The sequence below is a fragment of the Gymnoscopelus braueri genome (assembly GCF_963280865.1).
Source record: "Gymnoscopelus braueri genome assembly, chromosome: 1".
Lineage (NCBI taxonomy): Eukaryota > Metazoa > Chordata > Actinopteri > Myctophiformes > Myctophidae > Gymnoscopelus > Gymnoscopelus braueri.
In genome coordinates, this window is record NC_137603.1 from 1,457,626 (window position 1) to 1,463,389 (window position 5,764).

The 5,764-nt window shown below is 41.5% G+C and overlaps 1 protein-coding gene across 1 annotated transcript in view; it reads left to right on the forward strand.

Moving 5' to 3' along the window:
- The first annotated feature begins 5,694 nt into the window (after nt 1–5,694).
- Nucleotides 5,695–5,764, forward strand: part of cd81a (CD81 molecule a) — a 48,261-nt gene continuing 48,191 nt past the window's right edge. The window contains exon 1 of the mRNA XM_080436968.1: nt 5,695–5,764. This exon is cut by the window's right edge and continues 134 nt beyond it. The gene's annotated coding sequence lies outside the window, so the exon portion shown is untranslated.

Consider the following 5,764-nt stretch of genomic DNA (forward strand, 5'->3'; position numbering starts at 1 on the left):
TAACATTATGTCTATGGGGCATATACTTTGAAATAACCATAGCGTGCTCAATTTTCATCCAATTTTCAAACGGTTTGGTGTTTTGTAAACACCAAAGATGTAGTTATGACACTGCATACTTATAATTATAATCATGTTTTTTTTTATTTTTATAAAATTAAGTATGCAGTATTAAAACTACATCTTTGGTGTTTACAAAACAGCAAACCGTTTGAAAATCGGATGAAAATTGAGCACGCTATGGTTATTTCAAAGTATATGCCCCATAGACATAATGTTATGAATGACCGTCGCAAGATGGTCGCGGTTGAGCTACGCTTGCAACGCCCCCTTGAGCCATCTAGCCTTTATATATATCTATGGCGTAATCTGCCGAGGGCTAAAGTGCGATGCGATTTTGCAAAGGCAGATTCGGCTGGAACCAGGCTAATCCAGCCTAACCCAGTGTTGATTGTCAGTTGAGTTCACCTGTGTGTAGTTAGTCCTTGTGTATTTATACACACCTGCTCCCAGTGTTTACCTGCTGATTCATTGTGAAATGTTCAGTAACTCTACAACTTCTGTGGATGTGTTATGTAAGAGCAAACTGTACAATGATGAACTAACAGCTTATGTGGGTGTTATATTATCGTCACCTTACTAAACTAATGGCCTAAGTCATTTTTTGAGGAAAAGTATATTTTTGCCTAAGTCAGCTCCTCATGACACTGGCCACCTGAGCCAGAGCCCCAAAATTGAGCAATTATTATCGAAAGAGTGGGCAAAACCAAACCTATATTAAATTGTTCAGAGGGTCAATACGAGTAAATAAATATATGATAACCTCACCACAGGAGCAGCTTTTTCATGGTTATCACACATTTTGTAATTTTCCCCATACGTACATGACAGGTCAAAAAATGACAAAATTTTAAAAAGAGTTATCATAATGAAACTTCCTGAGTTGATTACTTACATGAAGACAATGATTTATCGTATTACAAGTTTTCTCAAATTGTATATTTAAATATGCAAATTATTTAGTCCATGAGCCAGAGCCCCAAAATTGAGCAGATATTGAATATTCCCTCGTTAAAAACCTTTGAATCCAACATCTTAACAAAATGAAATAAGTATGTTGACTCTGGCTTTGTCCAATGTTGATTCTGGAAAGTTATGCACATTTGGGCAAATTTTCCTATGCCTAATTTGCATATTTAAATATACAATTTCAGAAAACTTGTAATACGATAAATCATCGTCTTCATGTAAGTAATCAACTCAGGCAGTTTCATTATGATAACTCTTTTTAAAATTTTGTCATTTTTTGACCTGTCATGTACGTATGGGGAAAATTACAAAATGTGTGATAACCATGAAAAAGCTGCTCCAGTGGAGAGGTTATCATACATTTATTTACTCGTATTGACCCTCTGAACAATTTAATATAGGTTTGGTTTTGCCCACTCTTTCGATAATAATTGCTCAATTTTGGGGCTCTGGCTCATGGACTACTCTGGTAAAATGGCCTCATCATTTCCTGATAGAAAAGGATCATGCTGTTCACTCCCCTTTTAGTATAATGGCCTAACTCCCTAGTGTGACTTAGGCCAAAACAGGGAGGGGGGGGGACTGGGTGCCGTTTACTTCCACCACTTGCTCCCTCCCTTCCAGGTAGGATCTCATCCAGTTCACTGACGTATCACCAAAACCTATTGCTTTGAGCTTATTGATCATAATTGGGTGATTGACGGTGTCAAAGGCCTTCTGGAGGTCCAGCATGACCATGCCGCAATATTTGCCCTTGTCGACATCTTGTTTGATAGAGTCGTTCAAATAGAGAAGGCTTGTGGTGTCCCACAAGGAAGTATACTAGGACCTTTACTGTTCCTGATATATGTGAATGACATGTCATCAGCCTGCGACTGCAAACTGTTCCTGTTCGCAGATGACTCGGCCCTGCTAGTCTGGGGACAGGCTGCAGGTTGAGAAAACTCTCAGCTCCGAACTCAACAAGATCTGCATCTGGCTCTCTGACAACAAACTTTCATTACACCTGGGTAAAACTGAATCCATCCTCTTTGGGTCCAGTCCTAACCTTAGCAAGGCAGAGAGTTTCACGATCAAAGTGGGTGATGATGTCATCAAAAGAAAGGATGAAATTACCTACCTGGGCTCCATCTTGGAGGCAAACCTCTCTGGTAACAAAAACGCAGAAAAAGTGATCAAAAATGTCAACCAAACAACACGCTATTTGTGGAGGATTGATCGTCTAGTCAGTAAGAATACTCTGAAAATTCTTGCAGGGGCCCTCATTCAAGGTCATTATGATTATGCATGCACTTCATGGTATCACAACACCTCCAAGGCCTTAAAAACAAGGCTCCAAACATCCCAAAACAAACTAGTAAGGCTACTTCTTGGCCTCAATCACAAAACCCATCTAACCCCTGCTCATTTTGCTAGGATTGGATGGCTTAGGGTTGAGGACAGAGTACAGCAACTTGCTATGGGCCTGGTCTTCAAGATACACCACAACATTGGGATCCCCCCTATATTTGTCAAAATACTTCCAAAATGTTAATGCAGTCCATGATCATAACACCAGAGGCAGCTCCACTGATCATGTTCAACCCAGATTTGGCTCAACTAAGGAAATGAACTCGTTCTCATGCTATTCATCAAAAATGTGGAATGCCCTACCAAAAGGAGTAAAGGAGTGTAAAACCCTACTCACTTTCAAAACTGCCCTAAAGATACACCTTCAGGAGGCTGCAATTCGAAAATGGCCCCTGTTTAAGTCTTAACCTACCCCCCCAACCCCCTACCCCCCCCCCCCTCCTTCATTTTCCTCTTTTGTATATATATATATATTTTTTTCTCTCTTCATACCAGTAACCTGAAAGCTGATTGTATGACGTTCTGTATAGTAGTGTGTATATCTGTGTGTCTCTTATATGTATAGTAGTGTGTATATCTGTCTGTCTCTTATATGTCATCATGATTTGTGTGCATGGGGTTCTCATCTTAAACAAGCTCAGTGCTTTATGAGTCTTCCAGTTTAGTAGACCTTGTATTGTGAATTTGTACTTCCATGTACTGTTATGTACTGTCATGTACTATTCTCATGTCTTACTAAATAAACTACATCAATCAATCAATCAATAGTTAAAATGATTAAAGTCTGGATAACTATGACTTGTATGGTTAACAACAACAACAACAACAACAACAACAACAACAACAACAACAGGATAACTGTTGTCTTTGTTGACTCATTGTATTTCTAACTGCTGTTTGCAATTATGAATGTATAATGTGTGTGGACTTATTTTGAAGATAAGATACAAAGATTTCATAATATGAGCTTGTGTAAAAGTATAGTTTTATAGATAAGGCTTGAAGTAAATTGTCACATGTTTAAACCAAGTGAGATGCTAATTCCTTGTGCCGATTGAGAAGGCTGGCCCAATAAGTCTTTTGTTCCTAGAAAACAGCTTTGTAAGTGGTTAGAAATGGACCTGGGAGGGGGAGCTAATATGTCAAAGGTTTCAGTATAAAGTACAATGTCTCTGTGATTCAAGTACACTCTGTGGATTGGCAACGCAGATGTCATGTCTATGGAAATAAATACATTTCTATGGACAAACCCACTTTCCAACTGGATCCTTGTTATTCTTGCACTCAGGGAATAGTTATGGACTAGTGTTGTTTCACCTGATCGATGGGACCATATACGACACCCGCTTGCCCCAAATGTTAGCTAGGTGTCCGGAGTGTTTGTGTAATGTATTAGTCCATATGTTTCAATAAAGAAGAGTTTTAATCCCGTCTGTGGCCGAACGCCATTCCCCCACTCGTTTACTTCCTGTTTACATTGAGTGTAATTCCGGCTTTCACCGGATGCGCCCCGTCACTACGGCCCATTGGGAACTTCCGACATAATCGGCCACAGACTGAATTAAAACACTTATTTATTGAAACATATGGACTAATACGTTACACAAACACACCGGACACCTAGTTAACATTTTGGGCAAGCGGTTAAGCACCTTATATTTTGCATTTGTACATGTTTGGGGAAATACGGGCTTTACTGGTGACATTCCAGGCCAAACTGGAGGGGTGGAGCTAAGACTCTCATAGACTGAAAATTCCACTACCATGCGAGGTCTCCAACTCCAGTAAAAAGAAACAAAACTGTTTCGCTATTCACCGAAAAAAAAGGCTGTTTTGTGTTGTTGAAACTAAAGTCTATTCTCCAGGATGGTAAGCCTCTCAGGACCTCACCTTCTCTGTATAATACACTTCATGGACAAAACATAAAATATGTCCGCCAGATGGAAATTATTTATTTTACTCCACTGCGCCCCCTACAGATCTGGTCAATGGTAATTTATATTGACCAGACTTGTAGGGGGCGCAGTGGAGTAAATGGCGTCAGAGAGAACTCACTAACGGTCTTGACCAGGGTTAAGGGGGTCCCCGCTCTGGGCCAGGGTTAAGGGGGTCCCCGCTCTGGGCCAGGGTTAAGGGGGTCCCCGCTCTGGACCAGGGCTAAGGGGGGGTCCCCGCTCTGGACCAGGGTTAAGGGGGTCCCCAGCTAAATGTGTTCCTACAGCATTACATGTTGGCTCTTCAATAATAGCTCAATATACAAGCTCAGCTTGTAGGCCTACAACTGTTATTTTTGAACCATTTTGAAAAAATCGCAAATGTTTGGACATTTAAAAAACAAACAAACAAACATCTTCTCTTCTGGGTGGGGGGGGGGGGGCTGCCACAAAACATTTTCAGATGGGACTCAGGTGGGGGGTCCGCGGCCAAATACATATCAATTCAATGTGAAGGTCCTTGACATAAAAATGTTTGGAACCATTGGAGTAGTAGAGCCCACCTTAGCCTTAGCCTTAGATCAAGACTCTCGTAGATCGATTTTGACCATTGTATCTCTACGAGAGTCTTAGCTCCACCCCCAGCCCCTAGTTTGCCCTGAAATGTCACCAGTAAAGCCCGTATTTCTCCAAACATGTACAAATGTAAAATATAAGGTGCTAATCCGCTTGCTCCAAATATTACATAGGTGTCCGGAGTGTTTGTGTAATGTATTAGTCCATATTGTTTAATAAATAAGTGTTTTAATCCCGTCTGTGGCCGAACGACATTTTTTCTCCCTCGTTTACTTCCTGTTTACATTGAGTGTAATGGCGGCGTTCACCGGATGCGCCCCGTCACTACGGCCCATTGCGAACTTCCGACAGAATCGGCCACACACTGAATTAAAACACTTATTTATTGAAACATATGGACTAATACATTTACACAAACACACCGGACACCTAGTTAACATTTGGGGCAAGCAGGAAAACACCTTATATTTTAAATGTGTTCATGTTTGGAGAAATAAGGGCTTTACTGGTGACATTCCAGGACAATCTGGGGGGGGAGGAGCTAAGACTCTCTCATCTACGATAGTCTTGATCCAAGGCTGGCTGGCTTTGTTCACCTACTGCTGCTCTCTAACCATCCAGTAGGTGTCGCGGCTGTGCCATAACAAAGCAGTGTGGTTTCCTCACGAAGAGAAAGAGAGGGGTAAACAGAGGATAAGAGAGAGAGGAGGGGGGAGGAGGGGCATTGCGTATTATGAGGGGGAGGGGGAGGGGGAGGGTGAGGGGGAGGACTTTGGGTGTTGCCTCCAGGCTGAGAGCAGAAGTCTAGCTTTCCTTTTCCTTTGCTTCCACAAAGAGACACAGAGCTGAACCTCTAGACACACAGTTAGGTCTGT